General features: G+C 45.8%; 1 long non-coding RNA gene across 4 annotated transcripts in view; it reads left to right on the top strand.

Moving 5' to 3' along the window:
• The window catches only part of LOC116813489 (uncharacterized), a 43,236-nt gene that overhangs the window by 7,427 nt on the left and 9,027 nt on the right, over positions 1-26,782 (top strand). For 3 of the 4 annotated variants that reach the window (XR_009214923.1, XR_009214921.1, XR_009214922.1), the window contains exons 2-4: positions 4,355-4,542; positions 5,487-5,625; positions 5,802-6,146. This is a non-coding gene — a long non-coding RNA (uncharacterized LOC116813489). Of the gene's footprint in view, positions 1-4,354; positions 4,543-5,486; positions 5,626-5,801; positions 6,147-26,782 lie in introns of those variants that run through there. The other variant, XR_009214924.1, reaches the window with a different exon arrangement.

Here is a 26,782-nt window from a genome sequence, read left to right on the forward strand (position 1 = left end):
GACATAAGGAAGAGGGTAGTATTGAGAACTGCCAGGTTTCTGGCTTGATTCACTGTATGAAATAGAAGAGGGCCACAGAGAGGTAGTGGGCTTTGGTGGAAAGAAAGAAAATGCCATATTTCAGGTCTGGAGCCCAACAGAGAAAGATCTAGGCTGGAGATTAAAATTTTAGCCGGGTGCAATGGCTTATGCCTGTAATCCAAGCATTTTGGGAGGCTGAGGCAGGAGGACTGCTCAAACTCAAAAGTTTGAGACCAGCCTGGGCAACATAGGGAGACCTCTGTCTCTACAAAATATCAGAAAATTAACCAGGTGTGGTGGTGCGTGCCTGTAGTCCCAGTTACTTGGGATGCTGAGGCATTGCTTGAGCCCAGGAGGTCAAGGCTGCAGTGAGCCGAGCACTGTACTCCGAGCACTGTACTCTGAGCACTGTACAACACAGCAACACCCTGTCTCAAAAATAAATCAATAGATAGAAATAAAAAACAAAATGTAGGTGTCATCAGAGTCTAGGTGGCAATTGAAGCCAAGGGAGTAGATAAAATCCTGCAGGAAAAGAAAATAACGAGAAAAAAGAAGAGAACTGAGGGTGGGCCTCTGAGGAAGAAGCGGGCTGAAGGGGGCAGGCCCGTGGTGAAATGCTGGCAGAGGGCGTGGCAAGGATTTCTTTCCTGTGTGCGTGCTCAGGATGTCCTGGCCTCATGGCATGCAGAGTGGGGATGAGAGGCAAACTGGGGCTGATTTAGAAAGTGAAAGTGCCAGAGTAGAAAAAAAAAATCTCCTCTGGTGAATATTATTAGTTATTTTCATTATACTAATTACTATGGTTTTTAAGCTCGTTAAAAACTTCTTTTTAATCTTAAACTCTATTAGGGGGAAAATTGTTTCTAAAGATGCCCACCACAACCCTTCCTGTCCCATGTAACCTTTTCTGCTGTGACTTTGCTATTTCTGCGTCAAGAGGTAAAGTCTGTTTCCCTACCCCTTGATTCTGGGCTGACCCTGCCTGTGACTTGCTTTGACTGGGAGAATCTGGGGCAGTGCTGTGGGACTTCCATGCCTAGATCTTAAGAAGACTTTGAAGTGTCTGTGTTTATCCTCTTGGAAACTAGCCACAAGGCAGAGGAGCCCAGGCTAAACTACTGAATAATAAGAGAACATGTGAAAGGAGAAGGGCCACACGGAGAAAACTAAGGCACCCCAACGAACAGCCAGTACCAACACTCCAGCCACGTGACCAGGGCCACCTGGGACCCGCCAGCCCCAGTCACGCAGGCCCAGCTGACACCACATGGAGCAGAGATGAGCCATCCCCACCAAGCCCTGACCCACAGAATCATGAACAATAAATAGAAGAACAGCCCAGGCATCACTTCCTGCCTCCCCTCCACTCCAGGGTCCCGCTTCTGTCCACAGGAGTGTCATTGGGTCTTGGGGTGGTTTGCTATATTGTGAGAGATAACTGAAATAGTCCATGTGTGTTTCTTTCAGTTCTGGAGGGACAGCTACAGTTTTCAAAATATTCCTTTTTATAAGAGTACTTTTTGTTTTCCTTTTTTAAAAAAAAGAATCTAAAATACCTTGGAGAAAGCCCCAGGAAGGAGAACTAGAAAAACTAGTAAAGTAGAAAAGGAAAAAAAATCAGAGCGAGGAAGAAATACATTTTTTTTACCTTACAGAAATGGGAAGTGGCTGGGCGTGGTGGCTCATGCCTGTAATCCCAGCACTTTGGGAGGCCAAGGCGAGCAGATCACCTGAGGTCAGGAGTTCGAGGCCAGCCTGACCAATATGGTGAAACTCCGTCTCTACTAAAAAAATACAAAACTTAGCCAGGCGTGGTGGCGGGCACCTGTAGTCCCAGCTACTCAGGAGGCTGAGACAGGAGAATTGCTTGAACCCGGGAGGCGGAGGTTGCAGTGAGCCGAGATCGTGCCACTGCACTCTAGCCTGGGCAACAGAGTGAGACTCTGTCTCAACGAAAAAAAAAAAGAAAAAAGAGAGAAATGGAGATCTGGAAGAAAAATATTCCACGCCACCAGCAAGCACTCTCTTGAGTGCTTTGAGATGGAAATAAATGTGTAATAGGAAGAAAGGGAGTTCACCTTGATGGAGCACCTGCTATACACCGGTTGTTACTTGGCGCAGTAAGAATCTGGAGGTCCTAATGTGGCCCACTGTATAAAGTCCATGATATAACACTATAGGGATTTATTTTTGTAAAAAAAAAAAATTAAATTCCTCCACTCTCCATTTGCTCTTTTTATCTCCTCAACAGGTGAGAAGCCAGTTAAGTGGTTAAGTGGCTCTGCAAGGTTCCAAGTAGCAGTAAAATATAGTTACTTAACATTGTGATTTTTACCAAATGAATGCAGCTGTGTTCCCTTATTTTTTTTAACAAAGGTAAAACATACTGATCGTTAAAAAAATACAAAAAGGAATAAAAAGATGAAAATCCCCTGTAATCCCACTTCCAGAATTAACCTCTACTAACATTTTGATACATATATTTTCAGGCTCTTTACCCTGTCTTCTCACTCCCCTCTGTATATATGTTATAAAACATGCTATCTTGTAACTTGCTTTTTCTTATTTTACTTAACCTATCATGAACATCTCTTTGCACATCAATAATTGTAAAGGTAGGGTTCTTACAGCTTCTTAAAAGTAGGACCTTTCATTTTCTCTGGATAGACCCAGTGACTTTTACCTGTTCCAGTGTCAGAATTCTGGTAATCTTGCCTAGCTTCATGGGTGAAAGGAGGAGTGTTCTTTTTCAAAGGCCAAACATCTTCCATTTTCTTTGTGGGTTATAATCAAGATTATGATATAAAGCTGTAGAAGGGTGAGCAGTCAGCAAAAGCTATGGCTGCTGGTCTCTCTATTTAGCACGTGGCATTTTTTTAACTGAAATCTTCTGAATGTTGAGACGATCTTCCAGAAGGAGGGCAAGGGTCATGCATGTTCTTCCTTGGGGTTCTTAGCCCCCACTGCCACCAAGCCTGGCTGTGCAGTGGAGTGCCATCTTCTCAGGAGAGTCTTCGTTTCACTCCTGAAGACAAGCATATAGGCCCCTTTTGGTTTTAAGTGCTATGTTGCTACTGATAAAAAAAGTAAAATAAATCCGAGGGTGACATGAACCAACCCAAAACAACAATCAAAAACAGACTGGAGGATGTGATGAAGGTTGCAGAATCTGAAATGGTCCTTTTACAGGTTAATGAAACCTATGAACTCCTTCTCAGGATAATGCTTTTGAGCTCATAAAATGAAGTTCATAAGATTACAAATGAAGCCATTATATTGATCACACATTTATCCAAATATAAAAAAAATAGGCTGGATGAGGTGGTGCACGTTTGTAATCCCAGCACTTTGGAAGACTGAGGCAGAAGGCTCACTTGAGCCCGGGAGTTTGAGACCAGTCTGGGCAACATAGGAAGACTACGTCTCTACAAATAATAAAAAAAAAATTAGCCAGGCATGGTGGCACATGCCTGTAGTCCCAGCTGCTCAGGAGGCTGAGTTGGGAGGATTGCTTGAGCCTGGAAGGTCAAGGCTGCAGTGAGCCATGATGGTGCCACTACACGCCAGTGTGGGTGACAAGAGAGACTTTGTCTCTAAAAAATAAAAAAGATTACATATATGTGTGTATATATATACATATATATATATATACACATATTCACATACATATATAATGGTATTTATGGTATTTTGGCATTATAGTGCTGCTTTAACACATTTGTTTATTATTATTATTATTATTATTGTTATTTTTGAGACACAGTCTCGCTCTGTCACCCAGGCTGGAGTGCAGTGGCGCGATCTCGGCTCACTGCAATCTCTGCCTCCCGTGTTCAAGTGATTCTCCTGCCTCAGCCTCCTGAGTAGCTGGGACTACAGGCGCATGCCACCATGCCCAGCTAATATTTGTATTTTTAGTAGAGACGGGGTTTCACGATGTTGGCCACACGGGTCTCAAACTCCTGACCTCAGGTGATCCGCCACTCTCGGCCTCCCAAAGTGCTGGGATTACAGGCATGAGCCACACTGCGCTCCACCTATTAACACGTTTAATAACAAGATCTAGTATGGGACTAACAATTGAGGTAATATTGAAGTTATCATGAGCATAAATGAGATTTCAAGGTCTGCAGTAGTTACGCAATATGGAAATATCTGTGATTTCTCCTAGTGACAAAGTCACAGGTCACAGGTCCTGCTGAGCCTAGTGTGGTTTGTTTCCTGTAGTTACAGTAAAGAAAATGCTAGGTGTGGTAAGAGGTTAGTGCAAATAAAAATGTTAAATATTTTTCTCATCCAAGATCACAGACTCCTTGAATTATATCCACAGATGCCTTGGGAGTCTGAGGAACCCCAGATTCAGCACCCCTGCTTAACCTGCTTTTAAGAAGAAAAAAATGGAACTTGATAAACTTCACTCAAAGGAGAGACCCACTAATAACTCCACCCACCTCACACCCAGTGAAGGTCTGGCTGTCCCTCTCTCTTCATCTGTTCAGGCTGCTGTAACAAAATGCTGTAAGTGGGTGACTTATAAACAACAGAAATTTATTTCTCACAGTTCTGGAGGCTAGCATGTTCAAGATCAAGGTGCCAGCATATTCAATGTTTTAGCAGGGCACTCTTTCTCATAGATGGAGCTTTTTCACTGTGCCCTCAGACAGTAGAAGGGACAAACAGGTTCCCTTGGGCCTATTTCGTAAGGGCACTAATCCCAGAGCCCGCATGACCTAATCACCTCCCAAAAGGCCCCGGGTCCAAGTACCATCATCATCTTGGGAACTAGGATTTGAATCATAAATTTTGGAGGACACAAACATTCAGACCATAGCGTCCTCTGAACTCCTAACTGAGACTTGCAGTGAAGGTAGAGAAGGATTGAGGCCGAAAAGCAGTGAGCATTTTTGGTCTCAAGCCAAATTTGCCATATTTCAGGTCTGGAGCCCAACAGAGAAAGATCCTGAGGGCCGCAAGACTTCCAGACCTTGCCTCCAGTAGGCAGCTGGAGTGAGGAAAAACGAGGCGTGGGGTGAAAGGGATATAAACAAAGTATGACCTTGGGGGTTAAAAAATCTGTTTTCATGGGGCTCTTCTGGATATTCTTGGGCCAGTTATTTTAACCTGCCTAGCTTCAGTTTCCTCAACTGCAACGTAAGATTTACGTAACTATACCCAAGGAAATCAGGGGTGTTGAGAAGTGTTTAAGTGAGATAATCAATGTGAACATGTTTGGCAAAGACTGAAGTAGTGCTATTCAAACTGTAATGTGCATAGAATCCCTTGGGGATCTTGCTCAAAGCAGGTTCTGATTCAGTGATTCTGGGTTGGGCCCCAATATTCTGCATTTCTACCAAGCAGCATCCCAGGTGATACCTAAGATGCTACTCTGAGGACCATACTTTGAGTAGCAGGGTCCAAACTACCCTATAAATGTGCCTTATTATTGCCTTTTTTTGTTTTAGATGGAATTTCGCTCTGTTGCCCAGGCTGGAGTGCAGTGCCATGGTCTCGGCTCAGGGCAACCTCCACCTCCCAGGTTCAAGTGATTCTCCTGCCATAGCCTCCCGAGTAGCTGGGATTACAGGCATGTGTCACACCCAGGTAATTTTTGTATTTTTAGTAGAGACGGGGTTTTGCCATGTTGGCCAGGCTGATCTCAAACTCCCGACCTCAGGTGATCCGCCTGCCTCGGCCTCCCAAAGTGCTGGGATTACAGGCTTGAGCCACCACACATGGGCCTATTATTGTCATTTTAATATTCTACCCTCTGACCCAAGGAGAATGACAGCTGAAGATAGGGAGGAAGGCCGAGCTCATCTCGTGAGGCCAGTCTTCTGCTCAGCAGGACACTCTGGTCTTGCAACGCCACCTCCCCTTTGCTGCCTACCACCACCAGGTCATGATGAAGACTGGCCACAGCCAACTCAAAGAATGCTTCAAACCAAGTCAGTAGAAACTAGCCAAACATGGGCGGTGGGGGCAAAGACTGAATGGGATATTTGTGCAAAAAAAGAAATATATGCAGAAAATATTTTGCATTTGTAATGCCGAATATCTCACAAAATTCCCAGAGAATACAACATATGTTTCATTTTCTGGTTTTTCAAGTAAGATCAATCATTCCTGCACAATTCTTCAAAAGCATCCCCTTTCTCATGGTTCTCATGAGGTGAAGAGCCTTTGATAACTCCTGTTGGTTACATTTACTCTGAGCTTCTGTCTAAGAATGACCAGGAGCAGAAAGGTCAGTGCAGCTGAGAATGTGGAAGATATTATAGAACTCTTGCGCACTGTTGGAGGGAGTGTCAACTAGAACCAGTACCACCACTTGGGCAAGCAATCTGGTTTTGTTGAGATGAAGCATGCACATATCCTATGACCTGTGAAAAACTCTGGAATATATATTTTTTCCGAGGAAGTTCTCCCACAAGTTCATAAGAATGCTCATCATGAAATTGATTGGGGTAGCTGGATGTTGAAGGCAGCTTAGGTGCTTATCACTAGAGAAAGGGATTAACAAAATATGGCAGATGTAGACTGTTGAATACTAAGTAACAGTAAGAAATAACCAACTGGAAGTATACTGCAGCACTGTAGATCTTTAAAATCCAGGGGTAGCCGGGAACAGTGGCCCATGCCTGTAATTCCAGCACCTTGAGAGGCTTGGATGGGAGGATTGCATGAGCCCAGGAGTTTTGAGACCAGTCTAGGCAACATAGTGAGACCCTGTCTCTACAAAAACTAAAAAACTAAAAAAATAGCTGGGTGTGGTTGCAGATGCCTGTAGTCCCATATACGTGGGAGGCTGAGGTGGGAGGATCACTTGAGCTTGGAGATTGAGGCTATAGTGAGCCAAGATCACATCACTGCACTCCAACCTGGGTGACAGAGTGAGACCCTGTTTCAAAAAACAAAAAACATTGAGGGGTAAGGGAAAAACATAGGAAATAGGAAAGGATATATAGTACATTATCATTTTTGTAAAGACATCTCACCTAAAATAATATAACTTTTGTAAGATGGCATCCATGCATATCTAAAGATACATTAAAGTAGGTGCTATGGGGTGAAGGGAATATAATTAGGGTTTAGAGGTATAAAGGAAAAATAAAAAGTAAAATAAGGGAAGAACTTTGTTTGGATTAATGATGAAGTACTTAAAAACTGAGCTTTTAATTCAAATTTCTTCACCTGCAGTAGAAAAATATTAGAGCAAAATCACCCCTCACCCCGCAAACCCTCTTCTACCACAGTGTGTAAGGGTCTTCACAGTCCAGCCCTGCGTGACCTAAATCAAAGCTAGTTCTCTATCTCGGGTGCCATCTTCCTCACCATTACCTCACAACAGGTCTTGAACTCTTCCTCTTTGACATTTTTTGGCTAGAGTCAACTTCTTTTCATCTTAGCTTCTTGCTACATCCACCTTCAATATGTCCCTAGCAGACAGGGCTGAGTCCCAGTGTGATGTGGACAACTTCACACAAAGATGTGTTAGGGCCAGGTGCGATGGCTCATGCCTGTGATCCCAGCACTTTGGGAGGCCAAGGCAGGGGGACTGCTTGAGTCCAGGAGTTCAAGACCAGCCTGGGAAACATGGTGAAACTCCATCTCTACAAAAACCACAGAAATTATCCAGGTGTGTGGCATGCGCCTGTAGTCCCAGAAGGCTGAAGTGAGAGGATTACTTGAGCCCGGGAGGCAGAAGTTGCAGTGAGCCAAGATCATCCCACAACATTCCAGTCTGGGTGACACAGCGAGACCCTGTCTGGAAAAAAAAAAAAAAGTTAGGATGCGTTAGATCAGGGATTTGTCTTCCCTGGGTTTGGTGACACCATTGATTTGACATAGAACCTTAGGAAGTCCCTTCATTGTGCTTGTCTCCCCTGTAGCACATTCCACACAGCATGGTCATCTATAATGCAGGTATCTCTGTTCTCCATTAGACTGTAAGTTCATGGAGGATCAGAACCTTAGTTACCGACGTCCACTGCCCAGAACTAATCACATAAGAAGCCTGTCTCTAATAATGTTTGAGAAATGAATGGATTCCCCAGTCCCCTAAACCAGATGGTGGAACAATTTGGCTTCTAACTAACTTACACATCTAATTCAAAGCTTTAATTGGTTGTAGTTTCAAAGTGCTTGTGTAATGGTCCTAGAATATGCCACAAAATAAATATGCAATAACAAGGAGAGTGTTGCCCTAGTTCTGATGTCCAGATGCATAAAGTACCGTGTCCGTATTTCCCTTTCCTTCAAGATGCTGAGACAATGTATGTGTGCTCCAGGAATGACTGGATGAAACAAAAAAGAGAGTCTGGATGCCATTAAAGTGTTTGACTATTGGATTCCCACAGTTTGGGTTGGGAAGCAGAACTGGGTGAAACTGTAGGTAAGTGCCCGTGCAGGAAAGCAGCGGGTATACATCACTGGCACCTTGCCTCTTTCAGAAAAATCAAACCCGCCTTCTGTGCAGTCAGATCTGGTGTGCCCATTACCAGCAGGGTTGGATATGTGCCTGGTTGGCTGCTTATGGGAAAGTCTGCATTTTTTCCACTATTGGAGTGACAGATACACGCAGTGGCGGCCACATCCACCTCCAGCCAAACTGTACAGCACGTGACTCAGCATCCTGGGAATCTCCGGCCTAGCTCGGACTACAGGTGCACCCATCCTGATTGGCACATTCTCCAGGAGGTGGTCAGACCCTCTTGAGATCTGGAGGGAGTATGGCCTGGGAGTGGTGAGGAGCAGGCTGTCATGCCTGTGGGTAGAGGTCGCAGGCTGTCATAACCAATGTGGACGCAGTGCCCAGTACAACGCCTTGGGTCTCTGGAACTGGCTTTTCTTGTACTGATCACTTTCTCAATAGGAAATGTTAATTTTAAAATGTGCTTTTTCATGACTACCTTTCTTGGACAAGGTGAAAGGCAGTGGGAAAAAGCACATTTTAAAGGACAGGACATTGTTTCACACCCAACTAAGTGGAATGAAAAGACCCTCACAGCCCAGGGGAGAGCAAGTAGGTGGTGAAACGGGTTCATCTAGGGCCTGGCTCTAAGGTCCCATCAGCACAGCAGCAGCGGTGTTCAGTTCCAAAAGTCATTTGTGGTCTGCTGGGACTCTGGGTGGCTGGCTTTTGCTGCCTGCTGCTCCAGGATAGAATCCAAACTCCAAGCATAATGCAGAACATTTCAACTTAAATTTGGGTATACGGCTGCTGCGGGAACGGTGTTTGTTCCCTGGTGCCTTCAGCTTTGAAGGCTGCCGTCTGTCCAGCTGTAAGCAGGCTGGAAGGACTAGGAACGTGCTGCTTGGAGGTTGTCTACCTCCCCTGTTCCCCACTCCTGGGTCCCCAACCCTCCCCTCCTCCCTTCCTCCCTCAATCCCAGGTCCCCAGCCCACCCCTCCTCTTCCCTACTCCTGGGTCCCCAGTCCCTCCACCCTCCTCCACTCCCTTCTCTGTCCTGGCCTTCCCTCCCCGCTGATCCTCCTCCCGCTTTCCTGGGTCTCCAGGTTCCCTCCCACCCCACCCCAACCCCGTCCTCACCCAGTCCCCAGCCCTCCCACCTTCTTCTGCCCACTGCCTGTGGCCTGAGTTCACAAAACTCCCTTCACCTTTTGGGGCAGTGGGCTTTAACAATTCTTGAGATATAGCAACACTAGAAAATGAATAGGATTAACTGGGAGGAAAAAGTGGAAGGGTGAGGAAAAGGGCTGTAGTGGAATGTGATATAGGTCCTTTTGCAAGAGCAAAAATTAGGAAAGATTAGTGTATCTCAACCTTGGCTGCATGTTAGACTCACTTGAGGAGGTCTTAAAAATCACCACTTCAGGCCAGGCGCAGTGGCTCACACCCATAATCCTAGCACTTTGGGAGGCTGAAGCAGGCGGATCACTTGAGGTCAGGAGTTCGAGGCTAGCCTGGCCAACATGGCCAAACCTTGTCTGTACTACAAATACAAAAATTAGCTGGGTGTGGTGGCGCACACCTGTAATCCTAGCTACTCAGGAGGACGAGGCAGGAGAGCCCCTTGAACCTGGAAGGTGGAGGTTGCAGTGAGCCAACATTGCACCACTGTACTCCAGCCTTGGTGACAGAGTGAGACTCCATTTCAAAAAAAATCCCCACATCAGCCACATCCAAGACCAATGAAGTGGGTATCTCTGGGGGTGAGACTCAGACGTATGTAATTTTTAGAGTGCTCCAAAGTGATTCCAACGTACAGCCAAGGTCAAGAACCATTGCTCCAGATTCAGGCAAGACATTAAGGAAAGGATGGTGGCTCTCTGTTTGTTTCTGTTTCTTCCTGCTAGTTAGCTAAAGAATTAGGCAACTGTCAGAACGATCGCTGGTGCTTGTGCACACTGTCTTCCCACATCTGATGATAATTGCTATCAGGCAAGGACATTTAATATGAATCCACTTAAAAAGAGAATCATGATTTTGTGATCAGTGTGAAAAATGTTTGATTGGAACTTCCTACTGAGAAGTGAAATTAAAAGATATTAAAATATATTTTCTTAGTTTAACAAATCTAGGTTATAATTGCAATGATGCACTAATTGTTACAAAATGAATTATATATTAGTTACTTTTCTCAATATTCATTTCCTAACAAACTTTTATATGATAACATCTTTCACTTGGACTTTTAAACCCTATTATAGAAGAGGTGGAGTTTTTCGGTTTTGTTTGTTTTGCAAAATAAGAGTTTATCAGCGTGGGCAACATGGCAAAACCCTATCCGTACAAAAAAGTACAACAATTAGCTGGGCATGGTGGCATGTGCCTGTGATCCCAGCTACTTGGGAGGCTGAGGTCAGAGGATCGCTTGAGCCCAGGAGGCGGAGGTTGCAGTGAGCCGAGATCACGCCACTGCACTCCAGCCTGGGCAACAGAGCAAGACCCTGTCCCAAAGAAAAGAAAAAAAAAAAAAAAAAACAAAGAGTTTATTAGTTTTCCTAAAAGCTTCTTTTTATCCTTTGATATTTAAATTATTTTATTTTGAAGGGCCTATGTGGCACCGTCTTTCTCAGCACTTTGCTCTTCAGTTGTGAACTGGTCTAAACATGCCAAATCTTTATTTGTCAATGTCTTTGCCTGAAGTTCAAGCAATTTGCCAATATTACTTTTGTCACCTTCATTAAATCCTGTATCTTTGGCAAGTTTTGCAGCTTCACTCTGAAGGCAATTTGCATAATATTTACGTTACATTTGCCGAATTTTTACAATGGCAAGAGACTGACCCACAGAGACCTAATCAGTGGGGCAGTAGTGTTAACTGAAGTGATGTTTTAACCTAATCAGTGGAGTATAGTGTTAGCTGAAGTGATGTTTTTTAATAGGGATCAGTTTTTTTGGTTTTTTTTTTTTTTTTTTGAGACGGAGTCTTGCTCTGTCGCCCAGGCTGGAGTGCAGTGGCCCGATCTCGGCTCACTGCAACCTCCGCCTCCCGGGCTCACGCCATTCTCCTGCCTCAGCCTCTCCGAGTAGCTGGGACTACAGGCGCCCGCCACCACGCCCGGCTAATTTTTTTGTATTTTTGGTAGAGACGGGGTTTCACCGTGGTCTCGATCTCCTGACCTCGTGATCCGCCCGCCTCGGCCTCCCAAAGTGCTGGGATTACAAGCGTGAGCCACCGCGCCCAGCTGGGATCAGTTTTATAAGTGACTAATATATTCACTAATATATGTATTGTGAATAATATATTCACTATATATTCACTAATATATGTATTAGTGAATATTTTCACTACTGAACTTCCTAACTTCAAGGAATTGGATAATGAACACCTAAGTAATGATAAATAGACATACACTTATTGCATATTGACCCCATATATACACAAAAGAGGTAAATGTGCACTGTAAAGTATATACTAGTTAACCCAGATTATTGTACCTTGTACTTAAATGTGGCATTTCAGACAATGTTACTATTTCCTGTACCTGAAGAAGTGGGCACGTTAACTGTTTTAATCAGTGTGTCTTCAGCAAGGAAGTGACTACTAGTTTTTCTATATGGTAATCATAATAATCTCTAACACTTATTGAGCTAAGGCTCTGCTCCAAGCCCATTACCGTATTTACAGCAGCTCTCTGACCAATATGAATAATGCTATCTCCAGGTTGCAAATAAGTTCACATGGATGCTGTATGTTGCTAATGCCTCTTGAAATAACTGGAAGCGTTCTGCAACTAGTCTTCACCTGTAGAAAGCCTCCCTCCTTAGTCCAGCCTGAAAAAGCATTTCCTGGGCCCTGGACAGGAAGAGAGCTCTGTATATATAGCTTTCTGGCCTGAGCATTCATCTCAGAACCCTGAGCTGGGTTGGACTCCTCTGGCAGCAGCTCAGACCCCTCCCAGCACAGTCCCTCAGTCCTGCTCCTACACCCCAGTGCTCAGATGCCCACCACCTCTCTAGGCACCTTGTTTTCTTTTTCTTTTTAAACAAGTATAATTGTTCAAAAGTTTTTCCTTGTGCCAAGATTTTTTCCACCCACCCCACCAATCCCAGTTCTGCTATTGGGGAATTACTACCCCAAACAAATAGAATTCCTTTTCTTTCTTCTTTCTTTTTATAGACAAGGGCTCACTCTGTTGCCCAGGCTGGAGCCTAGTGGCTCAAACACAGCTCACAGCAACCTCAAACTCTTGGGCTTAAGAGATCCTCCTGAGTAGCTAGGACTGCAAGTGCACACCATCACACCTGGTTAATTTTTTTACTTTTGTAAAGGAGAGATCTCATTATGTGGCCCAGGCTGGTTTCGAACTCCTGACCTCAAGAGATCCTCCCATCCCTGCCTCCCAAAGCATTGGGATTACCGGCATGAGCCACTGCGTCTGGCCTAGAATTCCTTTTCCGTGGGGATATTCTTCATGGAGCAGAAGGCACTGTCACCTGAACTGTGGCAAGATGCTCCGTGCTGTGGGTATACACCTCTGAATCACTTGTTCAGCAGGCTGTAAACCTAGAACCAGAGATTTTACTGGAATTGAGCAGTCAATTAGTGAAATAAATTAGGACCCATTGAATAAAGGTTAAACACAGGCCAATAAATTACTTGTAAAATGTTTGCGTCATCTCCAAAACAAAGGGTGGGTTTTTCCCCCACACACCACGTAGGAGGTGCCTAAAGCTATTAAGGAGAATGTGATAAAGGGTCACGAAGTTAATAACCCACTTCCCGGGCCTGGCTGCCTACAGTTTGAGATTCCCCTGGGGAAGTGCCTCTGCATCAGTTTGTTTTGACAGCTGACCTCTTTCTGAAGCAGAGGTTCTCTCAGAGATGGCCCTGGAGTCTCAGTGGCCACCATCTGGCTGACTCCTCCCTTTCAGAAGGATGGCAAGCTTGGTGCAGGAGAAGAAGCAGCCTCGCAGTTCTATTTCACCGGGCTCAGATGAGGAAGGCAGGTGGACTGTGTACAGAAGGGAGGAGGCCATTTTTAGTTTCCTCCTTTTCTTATGTTTTTTGAGACGGAGTCTCGCTCTGTCACCCAGGCTGGAGTGCAGTGGTGTGATCCCGGTTCACTGCAACCTATGCCCCTGGAGTTCAAGAGATTCTCCTGCCTCAGCCTCCTGAGTAGCTGGGACTATAGGTACCCACTGCCACACCCAGCTAATTTTTGTATTCTTACTAGAGACAGGGTTTTGCCATGTTGGCCAGGCTGATCTCGAACTCCTGACTTCAAGTGATCCGCCCACCTTGGCTTCCAAAAGTGCTGGGATTACAGGCGTGAGCCACTGCTCCTGGCCTGCTTTCTCCTTTCCTGTGCTGAAGAATGTTTCTGGGTTTGGGAGTTCAGGGGCTTTTCTTTGTTCAGCTGTCTCCTCATCATTTACCTGGGGAGAGAATTGGCCTAAAGGAGCAACGTGAAGGATAGCACTCTCCTGTCCTCGTGAGGGGACTCGAGACCTGCTGAGGGCTCCTCTGTGGCCTACAGTATCAGTCCTCCCCACAGGCACATGCCTGTCCATCTGATGCCCCAGCTGGCACCCCAGCTAGGGGTAAGGGCAGGAAGAGTGAGGGTGCTGGAAGAGGATTCGGGAAAGATCTAGAGAAGAGAAGAGAGGGCAGGAGGCATGGCTGTCTTTGAGAGAAAATAGCAGTAAGATTGGCACTAAACCCTAAAATCAGGGTTTCAACCCAACTGTTGGGTCCCTGATGGAAGCTTCCTCTCTGGGCTTCACCACTCCCCCAAAGTCTCCTGAGCATGTGTAAAGCTTCCGCCGTGCCATCCAATCCTTTGATGCCAGGTCTGACTTCGGTAGAGTCCGGAAAAGGAAATTGAGAAGCTGGATGTGTTGCTAGAAAGATGAGTGTGATAAGGACCGAACACGACTGCACTGGGCGCTGGGCTACATCTCTGTGAAGTTATCTCCCTTGGCCTCACCACAAGCTGCCTACGAGCCCTCCTCCACAGAGGAAGGAACAGAGATTCACAGAGAGAAGTCTAAAAACAAGTCACATTGCTGGTGTGTGGACAGGAGCCCAGGCAGGCTGCTCATTGCTTCCCCATCCTGGTATGGTATGTGCCTGGGGACCACGGCCACTCTGCCAGGCTGAGCCCACCAAGTGCTCTCTAAAACCTGGAGTCCTTACTCCTGGTTACAGTAACAGTTCCCAAGCCTGGGTGATCATGAGCTGCTCATTAGGAAATCCAAATACAGATTCCTGAGTCCTCTCCCTGACTTCATACCTCTGGTGCAGGGCCTGGGAGTCAGTATTTTCCAAGCCCTCCTCAAGTGGTTTTGATAACCAACCAAGTGCAGGAACCACTGGGTTAGATCATTAGTGGGGCCTTTGTAATTAACCTCACCTAGGCCAGGCACAGTGGCTCACACCTGTAATCCCAGCACTTTGGGAGGCCGAGGCGGGCAGATCATGAGGTCAGGAGATCGAGACCATCCTGGGTAACGCGGTGAAACCCCGTCTCTACTAAAAATACAAAAATTAGCCAGGCGTGGTGGCGAGTGCCTGTAATCCCAGCTACTTGGGAGGCTGAGGCAGGAGAATGGCATGAACCTGGGAGGTGGAGCTTGCAGTGAGCCGAGATCACACCACTGCACCCCAACCAGGTGACAGAGCGAGACTCCGTCTCAAAAAAAAAAAAAAAAAAAAGAAAAAACCTTACCTAATTCCAGGCACCTGCTTTCCTGGACTTAGACTCAATTATAAGGCTGCAAAACACACTAGTGTATATCTCTGGAACTTTAAGTCTGGCTCTGGCCATTTAGTCACTTGAGCAATGTACATGAAATACCCATCTTGTACCTGTGCTGTTTCAGGAACGAAGATATACCAGAAGAGGCAGGGCTACTGCTCTCATGGAGCATGTAGTCTAGCAGAGATATACAAAACCCCTTCGCTTCCACTCCAACACCTTCCTTTCCACCACCTTCACCACCTTGCATCTTTTTTTTTTCCTGGTCTTCAGACCTTATGAATTCATAAACATTTTTATTAAAAAAAATTTTTTTTGAGACAGGGTTTCACTCTGTTGCCCAGGCTAGAGTGCAGTTGTGCAATCATAGCTCACTGCAGCCTTGACTTCCTGGGCTCAAGTGATCCTCCTGCCTTAGCCTCCCAAAGTATTGGGATTACAGGCCTGAGCTACTGCACCTGGCCCATAAACTTCTCCTTTCAAAGTGGAGTCTGTGTCCAATTCATTTCTAGACTGTCATTTTCTCCTGGACTCACCCCTACACCCAGTCACCTATACCTAGTATAATAGTTTGCACTCAGTGAATGTTTGTTAAATAAATGCATTTATTCATTCATCAAATATTTAGAGTGCCTACGATGTGCCAGGCATAGTTGTTGGTACCAGGACAATGATGAGGGTGAAGCAAGCAAGGTGCTTAGGGTGCACAATTTAAGGAGACACTTACTCTAGGATCATGCAAGTGCACCGGAGCCTGAGGACCTTCTTAAATGTTGTGCCCTAGGTGCCCTGGCTCTTTGCAGGGATATGCATGTTGCCTGTCCTAAATATTTTTAATTTGTGTGTGATCTGCCTTTTCGACCAGATTGTGAGGCCTTATTCTGGTCTGTCTCTTCCTCCTCTTCCTGCACCACCTCCTGCCTCATACGGTGTTTTCTAGAATGTTGTCCCTGATCATCTGCCTGGGAATCCTTGGTAGCACTAGTTTAAAATTCAATTTTCCAGGCCAGGCATGGTGGCTCACGCCTGTAATCCCAGCACTTTGGGAGGCCGAGGCCAGTGGATCACCTGACATTAGGAGTTTGAGACTAGCCTGGCTAACATGGTGAAAACCCGTCTTTACTAAACATACAAAAAAAAAAGCAAACTAGCCAGGCATGATGGCATGCACCTGTAATACCAGCTACTCGGGAGGCTGAGGCAGGAGAATTGCTTGAACCCAGGAGATGGAGGTTGCAGTGAGTCAAGATCATGCCATTGCACTCCAGGCTAGGCAACAAGAGTGAAACTCTGTCTCAAAAATAAAAAATAAAAAAATAATAAGAAGATAAAATTCAGTTTTCCAAGTCCCACCTATTGAGTCAGGTTCTTTGAAGGTTGACACTGAGGAATATGCATCACTGACAAGTTCCCTGAGTGGCTGAGGCACAGTTGAGGACCCCTGGCTCACTGGTTTGTTCAGTCAGTAGGATTAATGCTGAACAATACTAGAAGAAGAACACAGGGAGAAGACGGGGGAACAGGGGCATTTAATATGCATCAGTGCCTTTGGATTCTGTTTACAGAGACAGAAAAGGAAGGCAAGGGAAGAAGGCAGTCTAGAGGTGTACATGCTGGCCTGGACTCTGCCCTGTATGCTCTGCAGAAAGATCATGATCAGCTCACCCTTGCACTTTAGCTGGGCCACTCTGGGCCCTGCCCCATCTTCCTCTGACTCTTCTTTTTTTCCTTTTTTTTTTTTTTGAGACAGTGTCTCACTCTGTCACCTAGGCTGGAGTGTAGTGGCATGATCTCGGCTCACTGCAACCTCTGGCTCCCAGGTTCAACCAATTCTCAGCCTTCCAAGTAGCTAGGACTATAGGCACGTGCCACTACCCCTTGCTAATATTTTGTATTTTTAGCAGAGACGAGGTTTCACCATGTCGGCCAGACTGGTCTGGCACTCCTGACCTCAGGTGGTCCACCTGCCTCGGCCTCCTAAAGTGTTGGGATTACAGACATGAGCCACCCCGCTGGCTCTTTGACTGTTCTTGAGTTGTCCACACTGCCTGCCCAAGGAGCTAGAGGCTGACACTGTCAGCTGCTTTGGCAGCTGTGTCAGAAGTTTCTCTGGTGCAGGTAGGGGCAGGTGGGTTTATGGCCGGCTGGGGGGTAGGTATGAGTGTGGCAGGGCAAACAAGGCACGTGGGGAGGTCTGTAAGTTCACCTCCGACTTCTAAGACAGGTAGCTATCATTTTTACATGCTTCCATGGTACACTGCATCAATGCCCACACACTTTGGGGTGACAGACACATATTGTTTAATGGTAATTATCTGGATGAGAGAAATCACTTGTGTGAGTTACCAGTAAACCCAGTTTGCAGGGTGGAGCACACCTTTGGCTTTCCCAATCCATTAGCCCCTTGGCGGTATCACCATGAGATTCCTCTTGCTGTCCAACCACACCCAGCTCCCTCATAGAAGAGTTCAGGTGTGAGTCTCAAATCTGCATTTTAGCTTGTTCTTAAAAGTATTCAGGCAGGGAGATGGAGGACATAAAGTCCAGCTCAGGAGGCAATTTGGGACACTGTTGGCATCTGGGTAACCATCCAAGTGTCCCTAAATGGCAAATTATTGATATAGGGCTTCCAACAGGAGGTCATTCAAGTTGAATTAATTAATAACCTATTATTTGCTTGTAAGGTTGAGGACAGTGGCTTTCAAGCTTTTGTGTGTATCAGTATGACCTATTAAGCTTGTTAAAACAGATGCCCCACCCCGGACTCTTAAAAGATGAGGCCTGGAAATTTATCCTTTCAACAAAACTCCCCAAGCACTTCACACACACACACACACACACACACACACACACACACACACACCACAGGTTTACCTCTGGTTCTTTGAACTAGGAAGTTCTGCAGTGTTTTTTTCTTTCTTTCTTTCTTTTTTTTTCTTTTCTTGAGTCAAGATCTGGCTCTGTTGCCCAGGCTGGGGTACAGTGGCACGATCTCAGCCCACTGCAACTTCTGTCTCCCACGCTCCAGCCATCCTCCTACTTCAGCCTCCAGAGTAGGTGATACTACAGGCACAAGCCACCACACCCGGCTAATTTTTGTATTTTTTGTAGAGACGGGGTTTCGCCATGTTGCCCAGGCTGGTTTCAAACTTGTGAGCCCAAACAATCTGCCGGCCTCAGCCTCCCAAAGCGCTGGGATTACAGGCATGAGCCATCGCACCCGGCCAAGTATTTGTTTCTTAATTAAGGCAGAGTATTCTCTCTCTACCCTCAGCCTTTTCTTCAAATGTGATGGTTTGTGCTCTGTCCACTTGGCTAAGATGGAACTATCTTTTCAAGATCCCTTTCCCTGTACAGTTCTGAGTTAAATTTGGCCAGAAGAAGAACTTGTACCAGGTTTGGAAAATGTGAAGCGGTGGCCATTACTCTCGGAAAGTCAGCAGGGTTAGATATGGTGACAGACACAGAGAGGCCAGCGGGTTCCAGCTTGCTTTCTTGCTGTCCTGCACTCCACATCCAGTCTTCTTCCTGACTGCTGACTCCAGGACCGACAGCAGCCCCAGCCCCTCCCTCAGATGGCATTTCCATGGAGGAGGGACCACAGGGTTCTCTTTTCAGCCCTTCCACAGCAGCAGGATGTGCTTAGCTTATCGAAGGGACTGCTTGGCGGCTCCTTCTCTGATCCTCCCATTCCTCCGGGGCCTTTGCCTCTCCAGTTCCTCCCAAAGTTGTGTAATGTCCAATTCCTATAATAAGTGTGTCCTTTATCCCATAACTCCAAGGGGTTCCCTTCCCTGACTTAACCCTGACTGTTCAGTTAAGAAGTACTTCCCATGTCTGAAATAAATCAAGACCTTGGAAGTAGGACTTCCATTTAGATCCAAAGGGATGTCCATGGGATGTAAAGATGTGTAAACACCGTGAAGACAGCTAAAAGCTCACCCGTCGGTCTTACCTTCCATGATTATAGGGTAATTGAAATATATGATTTCCCCAAGTTCTCTACTGGCAAATACAGTACCTTGGGCATAAGCAGTAAAAGTCACCCTTTCCTTTTCCTCCTGACTTTCCCTTTATGCTAGTGTCCTTGTTCAGACCACAACGTGCATATGTGGTATGTATGTGGTAGCCTGTCACTTATTGCAAAGAAGCCCTGAGTCCAGCCTGTAACTGAGTCCATTCCTAGAATCATTAAGCATAGACAGGTCACAGAATGACCCCATCAAAAAGCTTCATGAAAGGATAGGCATTCTTTGGCTTCTTGTACAATTTTTTCTCTGCCCCAATGCCATGGGTAGCCATTCTTTTCTGACCACCCATGTGAACAAGCTCTGGTAGGATCCTGGATTGTCCCTACCATAGCCTTCATGATATTGTGCTGCTACTATTCACTGGATGTCTGTGTCGTGCACTAGATGGAAAGTACTCTTAGGACAGTGTCTCTCATCCGGTCACTTGTCTTCCCAGTGTCCAGCACAGCACCTGCACAGAAAAGCATACAGTAAACATTTGCGGAATGAGTGATGGGCCATGTGGAGGTCACATCTGCTTTGAGGCTGAGACTTTCCTATCAGGCTTTATCCTCATTTGAAAGGGCCTGTAACCAGGGACCAGATCTGTGCCCCCTTTAGAGTGTGAGGCCCACATACCAGGAGATGGAGCTATAGAAGGGCCAGCTACTGGCCACCAGAGACCTGACTGGTGTGAGGCCTCCTGTGGTGCCTGGCCAATCTTGGCTGATCATAGCCTTTGTCAGGTTGCTAATCATGTGGCACAAGAGCCCCCTGCTCCATTCTCCATTAGCTCCCTAATCTATTATGACCCTTGAGCCTTCTCAAGACAACACCTAGGCAGCTGCTACCAGTGATCAGAGTGGCAGCTGTAAATGGAAGCCATTCTTCACCCTTGGACAGCCTCTGAGATCTGTCTCACTGTCATCCCTGCCATCTGAGGCATCACTATTTTTGTTTATGGGGAGGCATGAATACCAAACCAAAATATCAACAAGTGAAGTAGAAATTGAGTTGTAAATAAATGAAACCAAGTTTATCCAACTCAAGCAACAAATAAACCAACCACTTGACTGGGAGAAAAACATTTTTCTCCCAGTCAAATGGAAAAGGCAAAAAGATGGCTTTGTTTGTATGCTGTGATGCCACTTTTATTTATTTATTTATTTGTTTTTAGAGACAGGCTCTTGCTCTGTTGCCCAAGGTAGTGTGCAATGGCACGATCATAACTCACTGTAGCCTTGAACTCTTGGGCTCAAGTGATCCTCCGCTTCAGCCTCCTGAGTAGCTAGGACTATAGGATGTGCACCTAATTTCATTTTTTTTTTTTGTAGAGGTGGGGTCTTGCTATATTGCCCAGGCTGGTCTCAAACTCCTGGTCTGAAGCGATCCTCTTGGCCCTGCCTCCCAAAGCACTGGGATTACAGGCACAAGGCATTGCACCCAGTCAATGCCACTTTAAAAGGGGAGTTTGGTATGGACCCAAATGTCTGGGGACAAGACTGCCCCCAGTGGGGACTCCTTTACTGCAGAGAAACCTCCTCTCCCCACTCCACAGCCCACATGCAGGTCTGGTAGGAGTCTCCAAATCCCACCCGTCTCCCTGCACTGCAGTTGCCCTGCTTTACTTGCAGAGTTTGGCATCCGGTAGCAATGACTTGAACCCCTGGAGTGTCAGGTGAGGAGAGGAGAGGCCAGCGCTGTGGTACAATGGAAGGAGGGGACAGGAGGCAACCACTTGGCTTCTCGCCCCAGTTCTGCCACTTACAAACCATGTTACCTGTGACAAGTCAACATTTGGGAGCCTCCACTTCCTCGCCTGTTGAAGGAAGTTGAGGCAGTGGTTATTAGTTGCCTGTATGTATGTATCTCGTTGGGATATTGATAATATCATATAACACTGAAAAGGCTAATGTGAAAGTGCTTTATGTAAGAAAGGGGAAAGTTTTTGTTTTGTTTGCTACTTTATAGCACACAGCCTGGCCCATAGTACAGCGGGGTATTCAGTAAAAGTTTTGTTGAATGAACAAATGTGAACACAAACATCTTGCTCCCCTGGGAGTGGAGAGGGAAGTGAGGTCAGGAAGGTGCACACAGGGGACCTCACAGGTGGAGGAGATATTATATGTGTGAGGCTGACGGGGGCTACATGCTACATGCTTTCTCGTTCCTCTCTGTGTTTGTATGTTGATGTTTTTTGTATGTATTCAACATCTAATGAAAGCATTTTTTAAAAACTAATGAACAAACAAACAAGTAGACAGAAAAAACCCCTGTGAAGTACCTTCCCAAAGAAAGCTATTATTAGTGCTAGTACAGCTTTTGCTCTGCCACTAAAACAGTTCTAAGTGATTTCACTTAATTCACAAAGGTTCTATGTTCGGGCCAAGCGTTGCTGAAAGGTGGAAGAATTCATGGAAAGAAGGTTATACCAGAAACCAAGATGTGCTTTTTAAAAGGGAGCATGTGCGCTCATCTTTTGGCTTGAATTCACTGCCTTTCACTTATGTGTGGTCCCTCCTGTGCTGAGTCAGCATGGGGTTCAGGTAAGCCATGGTTCTTTGCTTGTGCGGTGGCCTCTGCCTTGCTTCTCCTTGCTAAGTCTTACTCATCCTTCAAGACCTACCCCAGGTGTCATCCTTTCCAGGAAGTTTCTCTGAACCACCTCACTGGATTAAAAAGCATCGTGCCACCTTAGCACATCTATGGCAGTGGATCTCAATTGGGGGTGGGTGACTTTGTTTCACTGAGGACATTTGGCAGTGTCTGGAGACAATTTTGATTGTCATGACTGGGGTTGGGAATGGAATGTGTACCACTGGCATCTAGTGGGTAGAGGCCAGGGATGCTACTAAACATCCTACAGTGCACAGCACAGCCACCCCCACAACAAACTGTCTGATCCAAAATGTCATTAGTGCTACTGTTGAGAAGCCCTGCTTGATGGTATGAAATTATCTCTTTGTGTCTCAGTAAGGACGCATATCAACCTGGGAAGACCCAAAGTTGATTCAGCCTTTTGTCCCCAGCACCCAGTACACTGCCTGTAACCACACACACAGACACACACACACACACACCGTATAAATATGTATATATAAACAATGTGTATCTGTATTGGGTGGGGTTTTTTGTTTTTTTTTTTGAGACAGGATCTTACTCTATCACCCAGGCTGGTGTGCAATGTTGTGATCACAGCTCACCACAACCTCCACCTCCCCAGGCTCATATGATCCTCCTGTCTTCAGCCTCCCGAGTAGCTGGGACTACACAGGCATGCACCACCACACCTGGCTAATTTCTGTATTTTTTGTAGAGACAGGTTTTTGTCATGTTACCCAGGCTGGTCTCAAACTCCTGGACTCAAGCAATCCGCCTGCCTCAGCTTCTGAAAATGCTGGGATTACAGGCTTCAGCCACCGCACGTGGCCTTTTTTTTTTTTTGAGACAAGGTCTCGCTCTGTCACCCAAGCTGGAGTGCAGTGGCATGATCACGGGGCTCACTGCAGCCTTGACATCCCTGGTTCAAGCAATCTTCCCACTTCAGCCTGTCTGAGTAGCTGGGACTTCAGGCAAGCGCCACTGTGCCCAGCCAATTTTTAAAATTTTTTGTAGAGATTGGGTCTCATCATGTTGCCTAGGCTGGTCTGGAACTCCTGGCCTCAAGTGATCCACCCACCTGGGCCTCCCAATATGCTGAGATTACCAACATGAGCCACCATGCCGGCCTGTGTTGTTTTTTTCATTTGTTCATTCCTCTGTTCCGTGTAAAGTGTAGTACTTAGCTGGAGATGCACAAAACTAAGGTTCCTGCTCTTAGGAAGCTTGGCAATCAAATGGAGGAAAAGTTCATGTCAGCACCCAATTATTCACAAGACAGGTTGAAACAGGGCCCTAACAGAGGATAGGCAGAGTGCTCTGGGAGGCCTGATTATTAGGTTGAACCAAAGTAAGTTGCTGACATGCTATCTTTTTAACTGGAAAAACAGCAATTTTGTATGGTTCACCCCAAAATGTGGTTTAACCTATATGCTTTGGATTGGCTTGAGGGCGACGATCAGACTTCACAGAGGAGACACAGGAAATGTTTCCAGTCTTGCCTTCCCCACTGCATGGTCCTTCCCTAAATGCAAAGACCATGTATTTTCTTCCCTGACATCACACTTCCTGGGAGAGTGTCTTGCATTTATAAGGCCTTAGTAAATTTTTGTTGACTAGGGTTCAGGTAACTATCGGTATTGCAAGTTGGTTTTTATTATTGTGACTGCACTTTTACCCTTCAGAAATTCTGAAGAACAGTGTTATACAGGCACAAAATTTGTAGTGTTTTCCTAGTAGCAACAGGTACAAGAAAACACAGTCCCCTAATACCACCCAAAGCCACAGCCTGTCGGGGGGCCATCATGGAAACTGTCAGGAGCCAAAGGTCCAGGGCATAGCTGGTGGCCATCTGGGAGGTCAGCTGCCCCTGGCGGTGTCAGGCAGCCCCATGCACACCTGGCCATGAGCCATGGCCACTTAGTCACCTCGTGTTCTGCAGCAGGTGGTGGAAGATAAACAGCTCAGAGCTGGACTCAGAACTAGGCAGAGTCCTGCTTTCAACTACGTGCAGCCAGAAAACTCTGGAAAACTGAACTGTTTATTAGGGTCAAACTTTGGTAAGTCTGATAAAGTCTGGCTCCAGGTGTCAATCTAGTCTCTTGAAAGAATTGCCCAGAAGCTCATTGCTGACTGGCTGGATGTTACCAGTGGCATACAGCCTCTGCTTGTAGGTGGAATCCAGCAGCTCGGACACCGCCCCACGGTTCCTGATGCAAGCCTGGGCAGGAGCTAGAGCTGGGGGCTTGCAGCCAAGGAGGAGATAAGCCCAGGGGAACCCTGCAGGCTATCCAACCATCTGCCAGCTGGACTCCCTCCAGGCCACTGGTGACCCCTGCCATGACACCGGACACCAGTAGCAAGAAAGCCTGCAATCCAGTATGCTTCTCTTTTCCTTTCTACAGGACTCCTAGAGAGTGGAGCTAGCTCCCGTCCTTCCAAATGCAGCAATGACATTAAGGACATTTGTTCACATGGATCACAGTTGGTGTTGGAAAGTTTTCCTACCAGGACATTGCTGTCAGAGCCATGGACTAAAATACTCAATTCTGGCCTAAATAAAGCAAGCTCTCGGTGTTAAAGACTTTTTTTTTTTTTTTTTTGAGATAGAGTCTGGCTCTGTTGCCCAGGCTGGAATGTAATGGTGTGATCTCAGCTTACTGCAACCTCCGCCTCCCAGGTTCAAGCAATTCTCCCGCCTCAGCCTCCTGAGTAGCTGGTATTACAGGTTACAGGTGCACGCCACCATACCTGCTAATTTTTGTATTATTAGCAGAGGCAGGGTTTCACCATGTTGGCCAGGCTAGTCTCCAACTCCTGGCTTCAAGTGATCCACCCGCCTCAGCCTCCCAAAGTTCTGGGATTACGGGCGTGAGCCACAGTGCCTGGCCTTTTTGAGGATTATTATAAGTAAAAGAAAATTCAGACCACGAACATAGCATTCCTTTAGGTGTTTTGCATAGATACAGTTTTTTGCTTTACTATGGGTCCACTGGGAAAAGGTTTGTGGAAATCGGAGCAGCTGATGTTTGTGCGCTCAGATTCTTTGGGATCTATCTATGAGACTTGGCGAGGCAATACGGCTTCCACCATTTCCCCAGGGAAAAAGTTACTCAAGGTTACTGAACTCATGAAACCATGTGGATTTCCAGCATGTGTTATTATAATCTCACTATCCTTCCGATTTTAAAATGCTGTAACTCTGTAATTTTTTTCTGTGGTCAGCCCTTCCCAAAGGTATCTACCTTCCAGTTTGTCCTGTGGAGCACGCTCTTGGCAGAGTTTGGCATTGTTTGTTATCAGGGTGTTTGATTTATGTAAAATTGTGTCAAATCACTAATAAGGAAGACTTTTTTAATTTGTATTTTTGGAGGGAAAGAAATATTTTTTGGTATAACCATCATAAATCTTACCAGCTCATAAGTGGAGCTTCATTTCCAGATACTGTATGTTAAAGCCACCAATGTTTCAAGAGATTCTAGAGACTATGATGTTTGTTGAATGACTGAGTTTTCCAGCATCATTTCTAGCCTTCATCATATGTTACTACTATCATAACAATAGTTATATAAGTTATAAAGAGTCTAAACCCATAGTTTGATAAGTGAAATTAAATATCCTTCATTTTTTGTAAGGTTTTCCAGCCTGAGCAATGTCTCACAGGTAAAGAAACAACACAAAATTAAGTCAGTTACTTTATTTTGAACAACGAAGTGGCATAAGCAATTCAGAGTGTGCCCCTAACATAGGAGCTGTTCCCCCATACCCCTCCCCATCCCAGAGTATAATTTTGGGAGAAAGAGGTGTCTTCTATCTGGTTAGTTATCTACTGTTGCACCTTCTTTTTTTTATTTGTTGAGATGAAGTCTCACTCTTGTCACCCAGGCTGGAGTGTAATGGTGAGTTCTTGGCTCACTGCAACCTCCGCCTCCCAGGTTTAAGCGATTCTCCTGCCTCAGCTTCCCAAGTAGCTGGGATTACAGGCGCCTGCCACCATGCCCTGCTCATTTTTGTATTTTTAGTAGAGACGGGGCTTCACCATGTTGGCCAGGCTGGTCTCGAACTCCTGACCTCAGGTGATCCGCCTGCTTTGGCCTTCCAAAGTGCTGGGATTACAGGCATGAGCCACCGCACCCGGCACACCTTCTTATAAAGTAAGCATCACATCATCTCTAGAATGAGCATCTAACTGCCCATTGGGAGATGAAACTTTCATTCTGGTTTGACATGAATGCATGGACTCACATAGGGCTACTGAACCACTAGTCTTGACTGAGTTAGAGAGAATGAAAGTAACATGTTTATATTTCCAAGTTGCTTCCATTGTAAAAATCAGTTTTATAGCTCCTTTTGTTAGAAAATATTCTGGTAAAATAATCTGGCAAAGGGAAGATAACCTAGCCTCAAGTCTGTCATATAAAAGCAAAGAGACAATGATTGATTTTCTGCTCAGTTATGATGTTTACGACTTTTACAGGGCACATGTTAATTCCCAGGGAACACTGCTATGCTGTTTGTGCCAGAAATTTCCTGTATTGTCCCCAGGCATGAAAAAGGTCACCTGGCCGGTTGTACACAGTCCACGCTGGGTCTCCCACAAACAGCCGCATGGCCTTCATATAGATCTTTTCCTCCAGCAGGAAGTGATAAATTCCTGTGGGGAGAGTTATGATGTCTCCTTACTCCAGAAAGATCCCCAACCATTTGTACTCTTTTATCTCTCACATCAAAGTACCTGCTGCAGGAGGCGTGGTGGCTCGGCTCACCTTGTAATCCCAGCTACCTGGGAGGCTAAGGTGATCCCTTGAGGCCAGGAGTTAGAGACCAGCCTGAGCAACATAGTGAGGCCTTATCTCCAAAAAGAAAAAAAAAAAAAAAGGCAGGGGCTGCAGGGGGAAGAAAAAGAAAACAAATGTAGCGGAACTCATCATCCAAGTGCAAATACCCCTCATAAAACATCTTAATCTTTTCTTCATAATTTG

The sequence above is a fragment of the Hylobates moloch genome, unplaced genomic scaffold (assembly GCF_009828535.3).
Source record: "Hylobates moloch isolate HMO894 unplaced genomic scaffold, HMol_V3 SCAFFOLD_9, whole genome shotgun sequence".
Lineage (NCBI taxonomy): Eukaryota > Metazoa > Chordata > Mammalia > Primates > Hylobatidae > Hylobates > Hylobates moloch.